The sequence below is a fragment of the Notolabrus celidotus genome, chromosome 11, assembly GCF_009762535.1.
Source record: "Notolabrus celidotus isolate fNotCel1 chromosome 11, fNotCel1.pri, whole genome shotgun sequence".
NCBI classification, from domain to species: Eukaryota; Metazoa; Chordata; class Actinopteri; order Labriformes; family Labridae; genus Notolabrus; species Notolabrus celidotus.
In genome coordinates this window covers 19,988,765-20,012,285 of record NC_048282.1, presented here as the reverse complement: position 1 = coordinate 20,012,285, position 23,521 = coordinate 19,988,765, and the positions used below count along the sequence as shown (strand labels likewise).

Here is a 23,521-nt window from a genome sequence, read left to right as displayed (position 1 = left end):
ATGCAGTTCAGCTCGGTCGTGGCATGGTGTCGATCACCCTCCGCTCCTGTTGGCTTGGTCCGCTGGGAAATGCCCATAGCTCAGCTGAAGTGGGTTCAATTTAATTTGAACTTCACAGAGAGTATAAGAGAAAGAAAGGAGAGAGAGATGAAGAAGGGAGGGAGGAGGGAGGAGGGAGGAGGGAGGGGAGAGCCAATATTGTTTTGTCCTTCTTGAAATGACACAAACATTTCAGACTTTATCCAGCATCCAGCCCCCTAAGAGCCCTTGCTGACGCATCCAGAGTGTGTGTGTGTCTCTCTTTCTGTGTGTGCGTGTGTGTCTGTGTGTGTGTTGGGTCTAATTTGATTGTGTTTGAATAAACAGTCCATGCCTCTCTCTGTTAGCCTGCCAGCCGATGCAGAGAAACGATAACTGGTGTCATATATCCAACAGGTCTCTGCGCAGCCCATATGTCCTCCTTCACATTACTGTACAGCGTCATTTACGTTTATGCATGCCCCTTTCCATCCATCTGTTCCCTCCCACAGCCGCTAGGGGGCGCTCCTCCACTTCACAGCTGACAGTCCAGGAGCGCTCTCCATCTTCGAGGCGAGCAGACAGGAGCGCAACAACAGTCTGCGTGACTCCCCGACCGCATCGCACCTCTGTCCCGCCAAAGCAGGGCTACTTTCTCCTCGCTTCTTCTGACAGAGGATAAAAAGAAGATATTTCACGGGTGTCAAAGACCAGCTCGGAGGGGTTGAAGTTGGATGTTCTCATCATGTCTTTTAAGGCTTAAAACTAAGTTTCCTGTCTCACTCGCTGTGCACAAGAGGAGGAGAGTATAGCGGAACTTTCGGGGGACCTTTTCCTCGCTCCGGAGTAACCGCGGGGGCAGCGCGCAGGTTTATACCCTGGAGCTCACACCTTCTACAAGCTCCGGATCTCCCTAAAGCCCGTCTGCGGAGGTGGATGGTATGGTATAACTTTTCCGCTGCAGCCGAACCTGAGAGGAGCCGTTTTATGGTTTCGTGGAGAAGGGATGCGAGCCTCTCCTCCGTGTCGGATAGCGGAGCGGCTATGAGGAGAGAGGTTCACCTGCTGGGCTAACAGAACAAGAGCTCACTGCACCAACAGGTATGGCTCTCTGGATTGACTTCACACCTGCACAGCACAGCCTGGTGCACCCGTTTAACTCTTCACGTTGGTGTTTAAAAAGTGTGCGTATTATAAAAGTGAGCTGGTGGCACCACCTACGCGCATGAACATGACAGTTTCACAGCAGATTGGTTAACTCATGTTTTTTTTTTAATTTACGCACAGAATGGATTGTATTTTATCTTTACGGTATTCACAAGGATTTGGTTTCATGAAGGCATGAGAGTTATATGCACAGAGATGGCTTTTGGTAATACCCCATCATGCTCTGGGATCAGTTTCATTATCACGGTTGGGATTTTACAGCAAAGACAAATGATTGCGGTGTTTTCAGGTGTTGCACAGCATATATAGGCCTGCCCCTCTCTCTCTCTTCCTCTCTCTCTCTTTCTCTCTCACACCCACGCACGCACACACCGGGGCACACTGGTCTAATCTGTGCGTAAATGGGCATATGGTGCCGAGTGAAGCACGCTATTTTAGGCGGAGTGAGTGTTTAATGCTGACATGCTGAGGTTTTCCATCGTGTTGATTAATTGCATGAGCTGTGGTTAGTCCTTTGGTGCAACATGATAGGTATCTTGTCACGTTATTTCAAGGAGACATGACAGATAACGGCCCTGTCGTTCAGTCTAACATTAGTTGAATTTGACAATGGTTTGTTGAGTCTTGAATAATAGGGGGCTAGTGAAGTTTGAAATGCAAACATTTGTGTGGAAGCTTGTGGGAAAAACCTTCATGAGATCAGTCTTGGGCGTCTCCTGCAGAGCACCACAGATCACCTGATGGAGTGTCGATGTTTATTCATGAAATGACCTTTAATGGTGACAGTGGCGACATGGTGCAGCAGGTTGGAATCAGACAAAGGCCTAAGAAGTTAGAGTGTCATATAGGTTGGATTGATCTCTTGAAATATTGACACACTGTGACATTGAGGTCTCCTGTTTGAGTCATTTGATGGTTATTTAGGGGCTTAATGAACTTTGTGTGCATGCGTGCTGGTTTGTATTAAAAAAAATGGTTAACACATGTTTCCGAAATGCCCCTTCTTCATATTCTTCCTCTTTTTTCCCGGGCCTCTGTGAGGAGCATACAAGAGAGGAGGAAGAGAAGCAAGCAGAGGCAGGGAGTTACAAAAACAGAAGGAAGAGAGCTGACAGTGAGACATGACTGACAGGAGAGGAAGATGTGGGGAGATGACGAGTATCGAGGAGCGAGGTATAGAGTGGATGTGGCAGGCTTTATTTGGAGATACAGAAATATATATATAAAAACATCAAGTGCGTAGTTTCTGATTAGCTGCTCCTTGAATTTGTTGTGAAATATATTCTTAATATGGCCACAGGCTGATGCACAACATCATAAAACGTTGTAACATCAGCCGTTTATTCAGAAAGCACTTTTGGCTTCTGCTCTCATTAAACAGAGGAGGAGGGAACCAGGTTTGGATGAGCATTTATTTCAAAGCTTTCAAATGTTGTTCTCCTCAATGTAAGTCATACATTTTAAACTGACTTATGTGCCAGGTCAAAACAAGTTGTAATACATTTCTTAATCACATTTTATCTCCAAAATAAGGCCGACATTAAAAGTAAAACAGAGACAGAGTGTGTCATGGTGGAGAGGACAGAGATGCCATCTTTTACTTTATCAATTTAAAGGTTTTAAACGTAAGATTGAAAATTTTTCGAGGTAAAGAAGTTGTGTTTTAGATTAGATTAAGTTCAGGTGACGACTAATTTGACTGATTGTCCTTTAAACTGCAAGATTTAAAGCAATGAGGTGAATGATATATAGTAATTTAACAGCACAATAGGGATATAAACATCAACATTAATTAATAATTTCGTAAACAGATTATGAAATAATGTATTAATTAATTAATTAAAAATAATTACATATCAGGCTGTAGTTGTTTTTAGTAACTGTGCTGAAGGATAAACTTCTTAAACCTCCTTTGACAAGTTTTTAACTAGTTATAGAAAAGACTGAAATTAAGTCTGATGCCTCTTTAAGATCTACAAATGTAAATGAGACCATCAGTAACAAGACTGACTGTCCTTAAAGTAATTTATTGTACCTGAAACAGCTGCTGGGGGTGTGTAGGTGTCAGACAACAGACGTAAGGACATTTTTTGAAAAAAATGTTCAACATTAGACCGTTAGAAAAAGCATGATGATTTTTTTGGGTCAGAAAACACAACCTTGGCATCCACAGGACAGGATCAACAAAGAGATTGGAGGTACAACTCTGTCCACAGGGGTTGCCAAAATCAACACAGGAGCTTCAAACAGTCTTCAAAAATAAATCATCAATTCTAAAACACTACCACCAACACCTGAACATTCACACCCGCCTTCACGTTATTCCTCTCTGTGGCTGACATGAGTCATATTATGTCAAAAAGTAAAGTAAAAAAAGTGATAGTGTTTGTGTGTGTGTGTGTGTCTTTTATTGCTCAAGTTACAGAAATTCAGGTCACATTGCAGTGACTGGTCCTGTTTACTGTAGGTCAAGAAAGATACTAAACCCCAGTGCAAGAAAAAATACTGTGTGTGTTTGTATGAGGATGAGTGTGTATTTTAGCTTTTTGCCTTTGCCTTTATTATGCTGTGATTATTGGAGAGATGACAGGAAATAAAGCAGAGATATGATGCAACAAAGGTCATGGTTAGCATCTTAATCCCTCTGCCACATGGACGCCCCAGTGTGTGTGGAAAATGAATGGCTGTTTAGGAACAGCAATGTAGGCGATCACAAACAGGGGAGCGCTCAAATGACACTTATTAACATGTTTTCCCTCTGTTACCTCATTCCTTAACAAATTTGATGCTGCAATCACACACACACACACACACACACACACACACACATAAACACAGACACACACCTAACTCCTAACTGCATTACCTCTTGCATTGGAGGATACTGCAGGCCAAAGGGCTTAATCAGTCTGGGAAATTTAGTCGTGCTTCCTGTTCCAATTTACCAAAAGCAAACACATACATACATTCATATTCACACACACACACACACACACACACACACACACACACACACACACACACACACACACACACACACACACACACACACACACACACACACACACACACACACACAGTGTCAAAGTCAAAAATACAGCAAGCTTTGCCCATATTCAATAAGTTCTTAATGTTTCCCTACATGCACCTCTAACAAGCTTTCCTTCCTATTCTCTCACTCACTCCCTTTATCCTTCTCTTCTACCCATAAGCCCTCAGGGTGCTGGGAATAACGTCAAAGCTCCTATCCGTAGAGAGAGAAGGGGAGAGAGAGAGAGAGAGAGAGAGAGAGAGAGAGAGAGAGAGAGAGAGAGAGAGAGAGAGAGAGAGTAAGACAGAGGGCAGCCATGAAGAAATAAAAAGTACAGTATGTGTCCTATAAAAAGTGATCTCTTTTTCATTTGCCACCTCCTGTAGCTGTGCCTGATGAGCAGAGAACAGGAGGGAATGAAAAAAAGGAACACGAATGAGAAACAGGAATGAGACAGACAGATACAAAGAGAGAGTGAGAGACAGAGAGGGGAGAAAAAGAGGAAAGCTACAGGGGATAAATAGAAATAAATAAAAAGCATGTGTCTTACAAAAGGTGTTCTGTATTTCATTGGCCATCTCCAGTAGCTGTGTGTGGTGAGCTGAGGCCCAGGGGGGGCGAGTAGCCATTCTAAATGTGTGTAACCCACATAAAGAAATTGTTTCTGGGAGATCGGGCGCCGTAAATTCATTCCTAGCTGCCAGCCCTGTTCTTATCCCACCTCCCAAAGGTGAGCTATAACACCCAAACACATATATTTTTTAGATTCTTTCCGTCTTCTCACACACACAAACTAAACGCACACACACAGACACCTGCCATCCCCCAAACAGACACACATCTGTCAGCACAACCTCAATTTCTCTACATGTGTGATTTTTTTTTCCTCTTACACTTTTTCTTGACACACACACACACACACACACACACACACACAGAAACATACACACTGTGCTTTACTACCCCAAACCGCTTGTGTGGGACAGTAACGGGGACAGCTACATCAACATCAGTCCCTGCTGTGGAACAGAACAGCGTCAGACAGAAACAGCGGCAGATGCTGCGCTCACAGCTTCAGGATTACCTTAGCCTGAACAAACTCCATTACTGCCTCTATTACCCAGGTATACACAGGCTGGGAAAAAGCACTTTGCAGAACCCCTGTTTACCCAGCACCTTAGTGCCCCGCATACTGTTTTCCATGACTATGGCTCAAGGAAGAGGTTAGGACTAGAGGGAGAGAGAGGAGAAGTGGTAAAAAGGGAGGTGTAGGGGGTAATACAGGAAGCACATATTTCAGTTATTGTCTTACAGCCTCTGGAAGTCATGGCTAACTTTCATGGTTTTGGATATAGCCAGTGGTTGGTGAGGTGAAGTGAGATGTCCAGCTCTGACTTCCTTTTCCATGTGTTGCATTGTCTCCAGTCTAACTGGCAACTTAAGATGAATTCAAAGGAATGGTATTAAATACACCCAAAAAAAAATAGAAATAGTGTCTTAACATTAGCAGTGGCTCTAGACCTGGAATAGTACCCTCAATAAAAAAAAGTATAGTGGGTTCTCCTCTGCAAAGTCCTCTGTTATTGTTGTTGACAAGGCTGATACCAGAAATCTGCTGTGAGAGAGCTGTGAGTGCAATAACAAGAAACTGCTGATGTCAGCGCAATCTTGTGCTACGGACACTAAGCATTGGAAACACTGAACTGCATTGCTTTTGTAGAAGACATAGACACTGCAAGGGCAAAAAAAAAAATGCCTGTAATGGACACAGACCCTTAAAACCAGCTGAAGTGCAAGTAGATGCTGTCTGGACCACAAATAGAAGCCAGGACTGCAAAATCCAGCACTGTTTTTTTTTGTAGATCTCTAAATAGACACAAGTGTACCACAAGTGTTGACCTGCGTAATGACAAAACACTGATGAGAAAGCTAATAATAAAGGGACGTTTTTCTCAAGACTTGAGAGAACTTTACCCTTCCTTTTTAAGTGCAGATATATGAGGGATGAGTTTAGCTTCTCAGAGGCTAGTAGTGCTACATTGAACACTTAAGCTGAGCAAAAAAAAAATGCAGATGACATGAAATGCAAGGCAAAAATAATAAACAGACAGTGTAGAGACAGTACAAGAAAACAAAATCATTCATCTATAACCTGAAAGTTGTAGAAAAGTCTGTTTTGTTCTTCTCAGAATTGGGGATTCATTGCTTTTGACATCGAACACTCTTTCTGATTGAATGCCTTCATGTGTTGGACCATTTGTTGAAGAAAACAAATTTGACAGCAATTTCAAAAACTAAATAATTGGTCTACAGTAAAATTATATTAAAAAATAATTTAAGACACTATTTTGGACTTCATTATACAGTGATTTCAAAAGGTTTGATAACTCAGTAATCATTAAGATAATTAATCTTGCATTAATGCTACAAACATTTGGTGAAATCAATCAACTCTTGGAAGTTTTGTTGACAAAATGATAAACCTATTTACCTTAAAAACATAGAGGGAGGCTGTTTGTGCTTAAGTAATCAAAAAATCATTCAACATTAAAAAATATGAGCAACTGGGGCATTAAGTCATCATCATTAATGAAGAAAAACATCAAGCTTCACCAGTAAGCGCCATATTGTGTTGATTTGATCAAAATAAGAAGTCTTAAGATATCTTTTTTAACTCTGTTACTCTACGATAACTATTTTCATTAGTTTTGACATTTTGGGTGCTAAAAGATGATCAATATCCTGGAAATGATCGGTGATAAATATTAATGATAATCGTTTGTGGCAGAGAGACGGAGCAGTCAGGAGAACATGGTGATGCTCTCTCTGACTAATGAGGCTCTGTGATAGGGCAACGGTGAGTGATGCTCTGTGTATGTGTGATGTTTGGTGTGTGTGCATGTGTGTGTGTACATGAGTGTTCAAGGCTTTACTGCAGTGCCAGCAGTACAATGCTGAAAGCATGTGCAAAAGCAGAGTGAGTGCTTCTGCAGATGGTTAATAAGGGAGAGAAAGAGAGAGTGCATGAGTGAGTGTGTGATTGTGTTTGTGAAAATGCTCTATCAGAATGTGTTTGTGTGTGTGTGTGTGTGTGTTTGTGTGAAGTGAGTGATGGACTGCCTCATATTTCAGTGGTTCTCCATCCATCACCCTCATCAGTGACTCTGAGGTCCTGTCATTACATGTTTCCCTTCATTTACACTGTTAATGACCATCTCTGTTGACCAAACTTTCTGCAGTGCGCTCTCACTGTTTGCGTCTGGAAATCTAACTTTCACTCTCAAACAGAAGTAAACATCACAAACTCATTTACCAGCTGGATTTTCTTTAGTTTGTGACAAAGTTTGGTCACCAAATGTCTTGTTTGCTTATGTTTTCCCTTTGAAATCCAATACACTTCAACAGATAGGTAAGGTAGTCGGCCACCTCTTCTCCTCAGCCAGTTTCGTTTTCCGCCTCGGGGCCCATTTTTTCTTTGGATTTGCTTTCGCTTATGTCCTGACTGAAAAGCAGTTTAGTGCCAACAGGTAGTCTGGTGAATAGGCGAGCGTACCTAGCGAGATGGTGAATGGTTGCGCTGTGAACCATTCATGTAAGCAGGCTCTGCTTATCTGCCATAAACTGGGGATTATGAGCCAAAGGAGGCAGGAGTTACTGTGGCTGAAAAGAAACCCCATTGGTCCCAATATGTACAGTAGATGAATCAGTCTGTAATGTTCAGCACTCATCAATGCTTCACTTTATTAACACATTCAGTCTGCTGCTGGTTCAAACTGTTGAATCCAGTTAAAATTTGAAGTTATTTAGTAGCTCCTTGTTGTGTTTTAGGTTACGTTGCATTTTAAACCAGAAAACAACTGCCTAACAGGTCTGAGATGAGCCCATTACTCTAATGGCCCTTTTTCACTACACAGTTCCAGCTCTACTTGACTCGACTCTACTCGGTTTGGGTACCTTTACAACCAGCCCGAATACCGACTCACGGTGGGCGGGGTCTTCATAACACAGCTGCGTGAAACTGCGTTCACGTCATTTTGAACGTGAGACAAACACAACAATCACAAACAATGAAGGACATGGAGGCAATGGTGTACTTTCTGCTCGGTCTGATGCTTTTTGTCGCAGGCTGAGCGAGAGAGGAGAAACCACAAAGAAACTTTGCGTGCAGACATTGTACAGTACTGATGTCGTTTTTTTAAAAATGGCGGGTTTGATTCCTGTGTTGGGCGTCGTGCTCATAACTCTTCGGTGATGACATTCTCTGACCAAACAGTGGCCGGCAGTCTGTCGATGTCACCTTTTAGTATCGGCTCAGCTCGCTTGGAACCAGAGCAGAGCAGGTACGAAAAAACAGTACATGACACGAGGTACCGCGCCCGTAGAAATGCAACACAAAACGAGTAGAGTTGAGTCAAATTGAGTAGAGTAGGGCTAAGACGGGCCGGTGGAAAAGGGCCATTATTCATAATGAGTGGAGCTCTTCTTCTAAAAGCTACGAATTCATCCAAGGAAAATGATGATTCAGCAAAGTCAGTTCACAGTGAAGACTTGGAATTAAAGATTCTTGATACATGCCTGAGAAAGTATCACTCATTTTACAGAAAAGAAATCAAGCCGTGTGCACATTACACCATTACACCACAGTATACAAATGTAAAAGAAAATCCAACCACTGGAAACAATTCACTCAAAAACAAAAGAGACAGCACATAGCCAATGAATGGAATATGATGTAATGGTGAGAACCATGAACTAATGAGCTCCTTGAAGCTCTGTCTCATACTCCTAAAGAGGGTTTCCTTCTCTGTCGCTCTTTCAGACGTACCTTCCTTTATTCCTTTGTGCAAGTTTTTTTTTTCTTTTGGGTTCCCTCGTCTGAATCGGAGCTCCAAAGATAGAGTGTCGTGTGCCATACAAAGGCCCCTGAGGCAAAAAGTGAGTTGTGACTTAGGGCTATATAAATAAAAAATGACTTGACTTGACTGTCTTCTGAGGACAGGTGATATTTGTACTCACTACATGCACTCACTACTCACTGAAGCCGGCTGTATGTGAATGTGTTAACTTTAACTCATGACCCTGCCCTACACTTTTGCTTTTTGGACTGTAAAAGGTTATTGGAGTGTTTCATATTGTGCTTTCTCTACTCTTCATTCACACACTGCTGGCAAAACAACCATGGGCAGTTAGGGGTTAAGTGTCAAACTCCCATCGAACTCTTAACCTTCAGATCGAGTATACCGACTGTAAGAATGTGTTATTGACAGTGTTTTTTATTACATATAGATTATGATTGATCCTGCAAAATCATATTAGCTAAACTTATAATTTGTTCTCTTACTACTTCTATAGTTGCCATTGTAACAAGCACCTGGCTTTTCCAGGTTGCATCTTATTAAGGAGCGGTTTGATTTGTGGAATTCAGCTTGGCTGTAGCTTCTGCTAATGACTCTGCAGTGACAGGACTGTCCACTAGCGTGTGGGCTGAAATGTGGTATCACTTATAGCCGAGGTCATAAACGCATCGACACAGACTCCGTAGCTTTGGCAGTGTGACGGGGGCTGACTCATTATGGGTGATGGCGAGGAAGAGCTGTTTGCCAGGAGTCAGAGCTAAACCACACATACAGCCCTGCAGCTCTGCAGCTTTTCTCATCATCAACAACAACGACGAGACAGCATCACTGTGGTCATTAGGGCGGCATAATTAGTCTGACCTTGTGTGTGTGTGTGTGTCCAGTGTCTGCTCCCCTGAGGGATGTTTGTGTAAGTCTTGCCTTAGTCCCTTCTTTGGCAATGGTGGGGAGCAAATGACGCCCCAAAGGCTTTGACATGTGAACCACTGAGTCGCTCACAGTCACTGATGAACTGAGCCACTGTTGACAGAGAATAACGAGACGCTCTTGTCTTTCCTTCCTTTAACCATTTCTTCTTCTGCCTCTTCTGTTAGGATGTAGCTCTGCCTGCCTGCCTGCCTGCCTGCCTGCCTGTGTTTGCCTGTGTGCCCTTTTATCTTGCAGTCTTTGATTATGTTATATAAGTGGAACCAGTAGCTACTTTATGGCTGCCTCATTAGGTTGTCAGGCAAGCCGTGAGCACATGCAATTAGATCTAATTATGCAATTATGAATTTAGTATGAAGCTTTATATACAGTGGATCGGTATATTTGAGCTGGAGCACAAACACAGCAGTAATTAGAGCAGTTTTGTGGTGTGTTTGAGCATGCACTCCACCACTTCAGCTTGGCTACTTATTCCATTTCTTTTCAAACTGTAGAAGGAGTGTTATGAAAAATAGTTTATCTAAATTTAAACATTTAAGCTGAATGTAGTTCCTGTTTCTCGTTCATATGATGTATTGTCTTGACCTGGTTGTCATATCCAGCTGAATGGTTCAAGTCTTCTGGATGTCATAGCAATTAATTTGTGTAATAGTGCAGATAACAAGGGTCTAACTGACTTTGCTATCTTGCCATTTAGGGTTTCTTTTGTGCTGTTGAAGCTCTAAGTTCTGTAATGTTTTCACACTGATAAAAAAAATCAACTTAATTTTAAAATGACTCTAACAGTGCGTGATATAAAAAGAGAGACCAGCTTTGTGTTAAGAGTTATTTTTCTCCTCTGCCACTCTTCATGAACATTTGTTTCACTGGTGTTAGGGAGCAGTCTGCTGTGCGTTTTACATCCATTCACTTGTTTAAGATGAAGGCTGTACAAGGAAGAGGCTCATATCTATTAATAGATAAATGAGTGACATGATTTTGGGTGTTGTAGCCAAGCCACTAAGTCCTTCAAAGTTTTGTAGGTTGTGGCTGCGAACAGGTAAACCATTTGTTTTTAAAGGCACAACAGGCTGAATGGCTCTGCTGTCGTGTGGTCTCAGAATCAATTGGCTGTATCAGACTACAATTAACCATTTTGTTTATCTCTACAAGCAAAGAGTCCAGTCTTAGATGTTGTCGTAACTCCAATTATGTTCATGTTTCTTGTGTTGTGAGTTGGGCAAGTGCAGATCTAGAAAAATATCCACGGAGTGGCAAAACAACAGTAAAACATAGTGACTTTACCTGTGAGCTACAACTTGAAATTCAAACCAAACTACAATAATGAAGACATACAAGTTTGATTACCATTTTGGTATAATTCATGGCGGATGTTACACATTTTGGGAAAGTTGTAGAAAATGAATTTAAGTGAATAATTAATAAGGTGTTTAAGGTTCTTTTTTGCCATGATCCAAATCTTAGAATCTGTCCACTCCACCCAGTTACCTGACTCATTACGAACTGAGTGTAAGGAAGTTATGTCTAGTTCTGCCTGATATCAAGCAAGTTAACTAAAGCATTCAAAATCTGTTTAGCCCTGTAGTATGCTCTTGAAATGTTTTGATCAGCCACATGTTTTTGGCAGCTGGGGTGGCAAGGCACTTTTCAGGGTGGTGTCTGCCACCCTACACAACCCTGGTAAATCCACCCCTGTAGTTGGACTTTAGAGAGAAAGAAGAAAGTTACTTTATTAATCCCCATGGGGGAAATTCATTTTTTCCACTCGTGTTAATTTTTTTGGTCATGCTACACACACAGTTTTTTTTGGCATACATACAATGTTATGCACAAACATGCAGTGGGCATGCACATAGGGAGAGATGTCAGAGTGAGGATGCTGCCATCAACCAGCGCATCCCGAGCAGTTGGGGGTTCGGTACCTTGCTCAATGGCACCTAGGCAGTGCCCAGGCAAGTGAACCAGCACCTCTCCAGCCACCAGTCCACATGCCATCCATATTGGGACTTGAGCCAGTGACCCTCCGGTTCCCAAGCCAAGTCCCTATGGGCTGTGCTACTGCTGCCCTCATATGTACCACATGTTCTTATTGAGTAAATGCTGGAGAAACAAGAAGCTCCAGAAAAGGCCATCCCTGTAAAGATAATAAAAACTCATCTATAACTTCAAACTTTAAAACCTCTCTTAAAGAACTGTCAAAATGCTTCAAAATGTTTGACTAAGTGCCACATCTAAGCCTTGCATTTTCAGAAACATCTTGTGATTTGAGTCATGCTCTTAAGTCAGAGAAAAGTTTGTCACTTTGGCTTCAACCATGAATGACAAAGTCTGCCCGGTAATATGAAACACCTTGTAAAGAGCAAAGAGCTGGTACTCCAAATCCTTACTCCTTAACCTTCCAACACAGCCGCAGCATCTCTGTTTTTCTACAAGACATGTTTCACACCAGCACTCCAATAGATGAGATAAAAAAAAAAAAACAGAGTGAAAGAAGGGAATGAGCTACGGTAGGTGGTGCGCTTCAGTGTGTCATGTTTCTCTACAGATCCTATTGAGGAAAGCAGGCAAGGCTGCGAGGCTCTCAGTGTGTGTGCGAGACATAGCTGACAGTAATACAAGCGGTATGCTGCACCCCCTCCCAGGGATCACATTCTTAAGATGGTTTCTCTCACTAATCCGCTCCTAATATGACTAATATTGTGACACTGCCATTAGCCACAGCACTGTGAGGGCACACACAGGGAGAGAACCGGAGCCATGCCCATGTGCACACAAAAAATGAATTTTGAGTTTTGCTAGGTTTTACGTATTCAGCTGCAGTATTTTCATAAAAATAAACAGCTTTTTAAGGCTCCCTTACTCCTGACATTTATCCAGCTATTACATTTTTTATTTGTCGTCTTGTACACTGAGAACTGGTCTATGCATTTCTGTAGAAAAACATTTGGTGGACAGATAAAGATGCTCTTAATATTCTTGTGAACAGCCGCAGTTGTTCACTAGGACTGTGTTTCTTAGCCCCCAAGGCCAATCAAACAAAGACATGTTTCAGTGCCTCCAGAAAACAAGACTTAATCAACAAATGACATGAGGGAACATGCAACAGGGATGATGATGATGATGATGATGATGATGATGATATCAACTGTTGCAAACAAACATCAGCTGAGGGCCTGATCTACTAAGATCCCCAAAAATGAGCGCTAATTTGCGTGTGCAAATTATAATTTTGCACGTGCTATTTCTGGGCGTGTTGCGGGTGATCTACTAAGACTGCGTGCGCAAATGATAACAAGTGCAAAAGTGGTGCGGACCGCCCTATTTTACGAGGATTTTGCGTGTACTATCGGCTGTCACCATGGAGAGTTTGAGAGAACAGGGTGGCCTTAAGCGGTAAATGAAGTTTGAAGCCATGGAGTTGGAGGTCTTTGTGGAGGAGGGAAATAAACACATCGGGGAACTCCAGCAGAGACATCTCAGCGTTAGAAATGCGATTTGGGAGGCCATCTGTGAAAAGGTGAATGATGTGAGAAAAAACAGAAGAGCTGCCAATAAAATAAACGCATCTACTCCACTCCAAAACGCAATCAGTGTTTTGATGGAGTTGAGAGAGCGATTTGATGAGGCTAAGTCTGCCACTCTTGCTCTAGAAAAGTTAGGCGTCACTTGGATGAAGACAGTCGCCTCACTGTCCCAGGGAGCAACTTTCGGGTGAACGTTTTTAATGCCTGATATCATCATCCAGCAACTGTCCCAAAGATTCACCAACTTAAATGGAACTGGGAACATGTTTGAGTTAATTCACCCCAACACACTGCTGCAAGCACGAGATTAGGAGTTCCGCAGAGCTGCCTGGCGCAGCTCAGTGAGCAATCATTCTCAAAGTAAAAACTAACTAAAAACCCCTTGATGAGCATTGTGGGTCAGGAGAGACTGAGTGGACATGTCATGTTATCTATTGAGAATGACAGATCAAAGAAAATGGACATACAGCGCATCATGGACAAGTCCGCGGAGCTTAAGGCTCCTCCAAACAGTGGTGAGTAGGCCGAGTACTTCATATTGATTTTTTGTTTGTATGTGAACATGTGAGCCGCTGTGCCAATTTTACTAAACTTTATAGATGTTGATACAGTGACCTGCTGTGCTCTCATTAGTTGAAAAAGTTAAAGTGGGTGTCAGAATGATGCGGTCGCTATCCGTGGTGCTGAACTGCTTTGAATTTGTGTTGTTTTATCATCATTATTATTATTTTGTTCTCTTGGTTTGATTGACTAAAACATTTAGTAATACTTGTCAGCCCCACTGTTGTGGGCATGTTGTAAAGCGATGTTATGATGAGCTTTACGGACCGCAGCCATGTGTGCGTAACGCTGTTCCAGTTTGCACCTGCCTTTCAAACGTACTAAATATAGACGCAAAAACACCGCACGCTATCTGCTTCAGGTTTGATAAATCACATTGCGTGTGCTAAATGATTACATTTGCATCTCCTCCTCCCAGTATTTTGCGCGTTCTGATGATCTATGTATTCTGCATATTCATGAAGGCAAACACGCTAAACGATTTGCGAGTGCTATTTTGCTCATTTGAAAGACGCAATCCTCGGTGCTCCAGGTTAGTAAGTCAGCTTTGCGCGCGCTATCAAGTTTGCACGTGTTTTTATACACGCAAACCTTTAGTAGATCGGGCCCTGAGTGTATTCCGAACAAAAGATCATGTCACAAAGGAAAACAAGTATTTCAATCAGTATCATTTTGAATGTAATTCAGAAATGTATCATTTGAAGTATTTACACTTTTGTAAGAATAAATAAAAACAAATGTCTCTGGTTTATTCATTTTGTCAGTATAACACAGCATTCCTTCAGTTTGAGTCAGGATAAGACTCAGGCTGTGTGGGAGAGCCGGGGACGAGCTCTGAATGCAGAACAAGAATTCTAATTTTAAAGCCATGAATTACCAAAAGACTGCTTTCAATTTGATTGAATCCAACTTTATTAGCATTCCGCCTGCCTTTATGTGATGAGCCTGAGCCAGCCCTGTGTCCTCTCGCCGGCTGCAGCTGTGGCAGAGAGGGGCACAAAGAGGAGCTTCATTTGTGATGCCCAAGGACCGAGAGGGTTTCGATCACAAGGAGTGACATTGTCAATTATTTTTGTCAATATGTTTTCTACTCCTGTTTTGCTCTTATCTCATCCTTAAGAGGTAAAGGCTAAAGAATACCTATATGCAGAGATACAAGTTTAGCAAATCTAGCTTTATGGCTCTATAGAAGGCAACAAAGCCGCAGCACTTTGGTATCAGTTGTAATGTCTTAAGAACTATAAGATGGTTTGCTATAAAAGTCTGTATAAACATTTGTGGTTCCCTGATAATAAATCCTACAGACAAGGGGCCTCATTCACTAATAAATGCGTAGAAATGTTCTTACTCTGCACATAAAATAAGTGCTTATGCAAAATCACCGTCGGATTCATGACACATGGTTAACAGCCAATTTTGTTCTCACCACCTTGCGTATATTAGTAAATCAGAATCATTCTAAATTGACAGGCGCGTGCCCGCAACCTGGGACTTAATCTAAAGAAAACAATTTTTTTAAAAGTTGTCTAAAATAGTACATTTTACCCATTATAATACAGAAATATTGACAAAAATAGTAGCTAACCTTGAAATAAAACTTTGAAAATAGAAAATGTGATGAGTTTTCTGCCTTTCTTTTACTGAAAGTAGTTTAAATATGTCATGCATTTAGTTAAAAGAGTATGTGTTTACATTTTCTGAGAAAGTTGGTTGTCATCATTTGTGCGTATGCATGGTCTCAGGATGTTCTATTTTTGTGCGCAGTGTAAGAACAAATTGAAGTAACACTATATTGATGAATCCCACATTTGACGAGGCCCAATGTGATCCGCCCACTTTGCCTCATGCACTGTCATGAGGTTGAAACATGGTTTTGAGAAAAAGCTGCAATGCAAATTGACACATGTGAATATAACTTACAGGATGAGTCACAACATCTTCAAATCCCCTTCCTGCCATCGTCAGGAATAATTAATCAAATTTGTCTAGCACTTTAGTTTACTAGCAGTCGGATGTCAATGCAACAAAATGTAATATTAAAATGGTGAACATAATAACAATAATAATAATAATAATAATAATAATAATAATAATAATGCATTTTATTTATACAGCGCTTTTCAGAAACTCAAAGACACTGTACAACTGTTAAGATCAATACAAGCAAGGAACACAGATCGAACAAAACAACAGTACAATCACAAATTAAAAGCTAACTTAAAAAGGTGAGTTTTTAAAAGAGATTTGAAAGCTGAAGGGTCAGAGCAGTTTTGGATATGGAGAAGGCTCTGTCCCCCCAGGTTTGGTGCTTGGTTCTGTGAGGTGGAGACAGGGAGGTTGGCATATGAGGAACGCAGGTTACGGGAAGGAGTGTGATGGTGGAGGAGGTCAGTGAGGTAGGAAGGGGCCTGGTGATGGAGGGCTTTGTGGGTGAGGAGCAGGATTTTAAACTGTATGTGGTAGGGGACGGGGAGCCAATGAAGATGTTGGAGGATGGGGGTGATGTGGTCACAGGAGCGGGTGCAGGTAAGGAGGTGTGCAGCAGAGTTCTGAATGTATTGCAGTTTATGGAGGACTTTGGAAGATGTACCGTACAAGACATGGTCAACATTATACATTGTTTCCTTTGTAAGGCCCTTAAAAGTAACCATTTGGATAATACATTTCCTTGACTTTCGTCTGCATGTTGGTGCACATGCTAAAGATTTTGCATTATATAGATTACAGCAGTAGATTATCCAGAAGTCGCACTGGAAGGAAAAAAAAAATGAAGTGTTGATGATATCCATCACCTTGAGGACAAAACGCGTTATATATTTTTTTCCTTTTACAAAGATTTCTGTAAATCCTTCTTGAGTTTTCTCAAGTGGGAAGGTTAACAGAGCAGGTGATAGTTTCTGTAAAGGGTGAGACATCAGATGAGATTTGACCACAGATGTTGAACGCAGAAGGAATAAGTCTCAGACTGAACTATGATAAATTAGCTGACTATTAGCCTTCATAACCCTGACTACACTAATGAGGTCCCTGAAGGCCCTCAGACCTCTTCTTTGAAAACTGCTCCCTTTGTCACTGTGTGTGCACCGCCTGCAGCAGAGAGCTGTCCGTGGTGCTGAACAGTGCAGCAGGATTCAAACAGGGAGCTGTCCATGGTACAAATGTGTGTCAGCCCAAAATTCCGGCCACACATATAATGGTGTCAGTGCTGCCCTCTGGTTGTGCGTTCAAAACAGAGGTGTGTATGTGTATGTGTGTGTGTGTGTGTGTGTGTGTGTGTGTGTGTGTGTGTGTGTGTGTGTGTGTGTGTGTATAAGGGGGAAAAAAGGGGGGGCTTCATTGCTTAAAGAATAGATTTGGTCACAGTTGTACCTTCCCTAGTAGGGTGAGATGGGGATCTTAAGAATCTCCTTGACATAGCCTGGTCCTTTCCTCCCTCAAAGGTGTTTGGAAAAGAGGGGATACAGTAATGCAATGAGGCATGGTGAAGAGAAAATCCATCTGACGGGGAGTTGTTTGTTCAGGGGGAGGAAGAGGAGAGGGTAAAGTGAAGGAGGAGCTGCTACACAAACAGAGGAAAGCTTGAAAGTTAGCCAATCCTGGGTAAACAAAAGATACAAATATGTGAAGAAAGCAGCGAGTGAGTTCCCCTGAAGTCTAATACAGTATTATTACCTGCAGGCTGCATTAGATCTGACACACTTTAAAGGGAACCCACTGCCTTCTTGTGCCATTCTAATTCAATTTCAACTTTAGAGCATCCTGTTGAAATATTTAACGACCCCTGTACAACTCTCTCTTTCTCTCTCTCTCTCTCTCTCTCTCTCTCTCTCTCTCTCTCTCTCTCTGTGTTTGCTTGCTGGTGCAAGTGAGTGCATATGTGCATACATGCGCATGCATGTGTGAGCCTGCACAGCATTAAAAGATGAAACCCCCGCCTGGACCTAGCTGTGCTAATGCACTTGTTGTCCATCCTTCTGTTTCTAGTCTCTCCATGTCCATCTCTCTGAAACAAAAAACAACCACGATGGACTTGCAAAAACTGTGAAGACTGAAAATGGAGTTAGGGATAGGGTTGATATGAGGATTCTGTGTGTGTGGTTTGTGTGAATGTGTGTGTGTACGTGCAGGGTAAGCCTAGGGGTAAGCTTTTAGAGGTCTGAGCAGAAGGGTGTGAGTGAGAAGGAGAGGACAGATTTGAGCAGTTATCTCTCCCAGCAGACCTCCTGTCCTGCCTGGCTACATATCCACAAACACACAAATATCCACAAACACACACATTCACCACTCCCATCAGTAATCATGTTTAGCATGGCTCTCTCACACATATTCACAGTCCAGTTTGAATGGACTTTCACATCCAGAATGCCTATGCGGACTGAGTGTGTGTTTGTTGTGCAGCAGCAGCAAAATCTCTCCACTGTACCTCCTATTGCTCACCAGAAACAAGCCCTGAGCTGCAAGCACACTGAGCATTGCCCAGGATTGTAGGGGTTGATGCTATTTTTACAGGCAGTGTGATGAGGGGTGTGCTGAAAAGAGAAATAACTACGCTCTCTTCCCCCACACAGATACTTTAATTACAAGCCTTGCTGTCTCACCTGTCTTTTAGCTCATACAAATGAGCCCATGTTGGGGAAATGCAGGTAAAAGGATAAACGGATAGATAAATTGAGTGAGAATACAATTTGCCCTTGTTTTGTTTCACGCAAAGGCAGATTTGCAAGGGAAAAGGCTCTGGAGTCAGCGGCTGTGTATGCATGGTTGGGTGTATCTGTATGTGTGTGTGCGAGCGTTGCAGTTGGAGGGGAAATCAATGCAGAGAATATAGTGGCAATTACTACAGCAGCCTGCAAGTGAACCTAGTGGAACAAACTAACTAATACATGAATAAATAAGCACAGTGAAATTGAGCTGTGTATGCGTGTGTGTGTGTGTGTGTGTGTGTGTGTGTGTGTGTGTGTGTGTGTTTGTGTGTTGGAGTGTGTTAGCAGACTGGTCTGTAGATCTTGGACGCTCCTTTGCTGTGCTAGCCAATTAACGAAGTGTGTAAACCGAGCTCATTAAAGAAACAGCATAGGCCACACACTAACAAACACTTGCACACACACACACACACACACACACACACACACACACACACACACACACACACACACACACACACACACACACACACACACACACACACACACACAGCCTTTGTATCAAGCGTGACTCTCCCTTATTTCAAGCTTGCCATGCAGAGGAAGTGCCAAACTTTTTCCCTTTCACAACAAAGGTCTACTGTTGAGTGTGTGTTATTATCTGCTTGCTTGCTTCCATGTGTACGTCCTTTTCTGTGTGAGTCTGTTGGACAAGCTCTAAAGATTGATTAAAGTTTGTTGCTTTGAAGCTGCTGCCAAAGTGCTGCCTCACTAACTCATCATGTTCAAAAAACAAAAGCTCTTCAAGGTCTCCACCTACTAACTATTCCTCTCTCTTCCTCTGTCCCTCTTCCTCTCTTACCGACTAGCTGCCTCTTGGCTTCTCTCTTTCTTGTTTCATCTATTGCAATCTGGTTTCTCTGTTTCTCCGGATCTGCCCTTCTGTTTTCAAGAGGCGGATGAGTGCAGCGCAAATATAAGCTCTTCATTTGCAGAGCTGTGTTATAATGTTGAGTCATGTTTTGTTGGTCTTCCCAGTGAGTGCTTTGTGTGTGTGAGTGTGTGCGACTCTTGAATTTCACTCTGCTCAATGAGACTGTGAAAAATAAGCAGCCAAGAGACTTAGGTGAGATTCTTTTTTCAGCTCAATCTGCTTAATAACTATGATTCATGGAAGTGTGTCGACTATTATTAGTCACCCAAATGAGGAAACAGAAGAGAGTGGGCAAACAGAAGTGTGAGTGGATCAGACGGTGCACTTTGTGATATTCATAATGAGCCTGGATGCTGAAAGTGATGACTGCCTCTACTGTTTCTGCACGCGTCTTTATTTAAATCAACTAAATTTAGTCGAATATGTGTAGTGACACTAAATTAAAAAAAAAGCTTTAAAACCAGAAGAAAAGTGTAGGTGGTATGTACTGATAATTGCACTTGTATCAGCTCTCTGTAATATCAGCATTTGTCAATTTCTTTTGGTGCAACTGTGCGTGACATAAATTGAACACATTATTTCTGCTATATAAACTGCTATATATAAGTACTTCATGTGTCATTATGTTGCCTGTGTGAGATTTGAGTTTCATTCCAGTTCATTTTGCCCTCACAGTAAGCCAACAGTTATTGCAGAGCTGTGAACCTTTTAAGACTCCATGTCATCTGTTTGCCTGAATATTCAGAACTTCTTCCTTCTGATTGACTAATAAATGTACTAATGACTTACATAAAACATACATACAGTGTGACATAAATATGTGAAATGATTTAACCTGCTAGCACCATGGAAACAATGCCAGGAGAAATATCGTCCTCTTTAAGAAGAAGTGAGTCTTCTGACTGTAGATGTGTTAGCAACAAAAGTACTTTAAGTTTAAAAAGATTGTAGGATGGGTTTCAAAAGTTACCTACGTGAGTAACTTTAGGTTAAGTATGTGACACAGATCACTTTAATGGCAAGTTTAGTAGTGATGGGAAGTTCGGCTCTTTTCAGAGAGCCGGCTCTTTTGACTCGGCTCCCAAAGAAGAGCCGGCTGTTTCAACTCCCGAACGGCTCTTAATTTAGGATCTTTTGTAGCCGTATGTTTTACCTTAGCTTTGCAAAAAGTAATGGTTTGTCTGTTGAAAACCCTTTTACGTAGAGGGTTTTTATGAGGAGCCTTATAATTGCCTAATTTTGTGCATTTATTCTGTTACAAAACCATTCTTACTTTTGTTTAGTATTTTAATCGAACTTTTTTATTGTACAAATTAACAAAAAACTGCAAACATATCCACAAAACATAACCAGAATCAAACTCACGCAAACATAACCAGAACCAAACTCAAGCAAACAGAACCAGAACCAAACTCAAGCAAACAGAACCAGAACCAAACTCAATCAAACATTATTAATGTCCTCAGTGCAGGTTGTCATTGAGAAAAATCAGATGCCTCAGCTTGGATGGGCTGCAGCAAAAATTGGGAGAAAAAAATGGGAGCCAGCTCTCTAGATGCGAGCCGGCTCTTCTGATTCACTATAAAGCATCGGCTCTCAGAGCTTTGGATCATGACACATCACTTAAGTTTAGTCAAGGCCAGTGGGAGACTAATTAGACTAACTAATGTTTTTGCCACAGTGTCAACAGGCAGAGGGGAAGTGCGCTGCACACTTTTCTGGGGGTTCATTTGAAATGAGGTTTATGATCAGGTTGTCCCCTGCGTCGCCTTTGCTATTGAGAATTAGTTAACGTTGTTAAGGGATTTTGACCAATCAGAATCAAGTATTTAACACCGCTGGGCAGTAAGAAGATTAATGACCTTTGGTCTCATACAGTGCTTGCTTACTTATAGTCACTAATGTTACTTTAATCCCACACGGAATTTAATGATGTTGAATGATGTTGTTTTCTGAACTGAGAAATAGTTATTACCCAAATTACAAATTGTTCTTTGCAAACCTAACAAAACAGTCTTAGTGCCTGAACCTAACACAAGTGTTTGAATGGCGTCTTTGTCTCCTGTGTGCACCTCTCTTTAGCACTGTTGCCTTGTTACCATCATGAAACTTTTACAAACTAGATGGTTAAAATTACATGAAGATTCTTGTCATCTCGCTTATTTCTGTAAGACAAGGTTCTGTAGCAGACTGATTGGATCCTTACAACAGAGTTCCTACAAAAAGCTATGTGTGTAGTTTTTGCTTGTCAGGGCAATGAGGGCTTTAGTTGGTCTGAGTGCATTTACATGTTTTTTGTGTGTACACAGGCTGACAAAATTCTAAGTAAAGGATTTGAAGGATCGAAAAACGTTGCTTCTATGTCCGGATTTTGCCACAGATTCCTGTTGTTATGTAATCCTGATCAGCCAGTTCTACTTTTGATACAAAATATTACTCGTTTTTATTTTTCAAAACGAGGGAAAGCATCTCCTTTTGTTCTTAATCAGCCTCCCTGTGGAGCTTAACTGTAAATTGTTGACCTCATTCTGCATCAGAGAAATAAAACAACTCTGCAGCACACATTTCCAACAAAGAAGAAGACAGCCAAGCCAAAATGCTAAGTCCTCCTCATGCAACAGATGGGAGATTTAACTGCAAACCACATGCTTTATTGCTGAAGGGAAATCTTAGAATTGTGTCAATTTGAAAAGCCTGACTGCAAACTGGTAATGAAAGACCCAAGAGCAAATCCTCCCCTGAGGCAAACATTCGTGTATTCACATACACTTAAGCAACAGTGTAGCCTGCAGGCCACCCATCACTCTGACTGTATCCAGCACACAGCAGGACTGATCGGGTGAATACAGGGGATGATGTGTAAAAAAATGTTTTCTGTAAGAGAGGAGGTTAAAAAATAAGCTGCATGTCCAGCTGCAAATAGTGTGGTCCATTTATCCATACAACCATCCATCCATTTTCCAGCAGAGTTCCCGTTGAACTCTCTTCAACGTGACAGTAGGAGTTGCCAGATTGGAGGGCTCCAGGGCTTGGTGTGGTGCCATTAGAGCCAGGTGGTGGGAATCTGTTCGAGATTAAACTGCTTGGTGACCAGCTACCCAGCTCACCCTGGCTCTAACAGACTTGGCACCCCTTGCTGACTGACCCGTGTAGCAGGTGTCATGGGTACGGGTGGCAGGTCAAAGCTGGCCCTTCATCTCTCTTCTCCTCTGTCTGGCTGTGGAGATGGGTGTTCATGGGAGGTCCTTTGGTGGAACAGAATAACCCTAACCTTAATGCAACTTCATGACAACTTTCCCAGACTATAAAGTCCATTCAATCCTGTTTCTAGACAGTCAAATATTGGACAATTTGTAGTAATCCCTGGATTATACTCAGTCACATGACTTGGGATCTCAATGACAACATTTTTCTTTTTTTTTTTTTTCTTTTTACAATTTTCATGTCTGGCAATAAAAAGCATTGTCTAAAGAAATACTGAGAAATGTGCAGCAGCTTTCTAGTGCAGTTATAGATGAGAGCATCGATATTAATTGGACATGGTTTCATAAACAAATAGCACTAGCAAAGGGTTAAGGCTGATTTATACCTCTGCGTCGAATCCACGGTGTAGCCTACGCCGGGGGTCCACGTAGCTCCTGTACCTACGCAGAGGCCTATGCACGTAGCTGACGTGCACCTCCTCCAAAATGTAACTATGCATAGAATCAACACAGATCGCAAGCCCTGTGATTGGTCCGCTCGGCGGCATTGTTTCCTGCATTTACAACACTTCAAGGATCCCGGACATCGGCCGCAGATTGGCCGTGTGTTTCATCTCCTCTCTAGTCATGTAATCATGTCTGTATGATAAACAGCAA

The 23,521-nt window shown here is 41.9% G+C and overlaps 1 protein-coding gene across 1 annotated transcript in view; it reads left to right on the top strand.

The window, feature by feature from the left end:
• Positions 1 to 608: 608 nt before the first annotated feature.
• LOC117821822 (chemokine-like protein TAFA-2) overlaps positions 609 to 23,521 on the top strand; it is a 99,382-nt gene continuing 76,469 nt past the window's right edge. The window contains exon 1 of the mRNA XM_034696336.1: positions 609 to 1,119. The gene's annotated coding sequence lies outside the window, so the exon portion shown is untranslated. The remainder of the gene's footprint in view (positions 1,120 to 23,521) is intronic.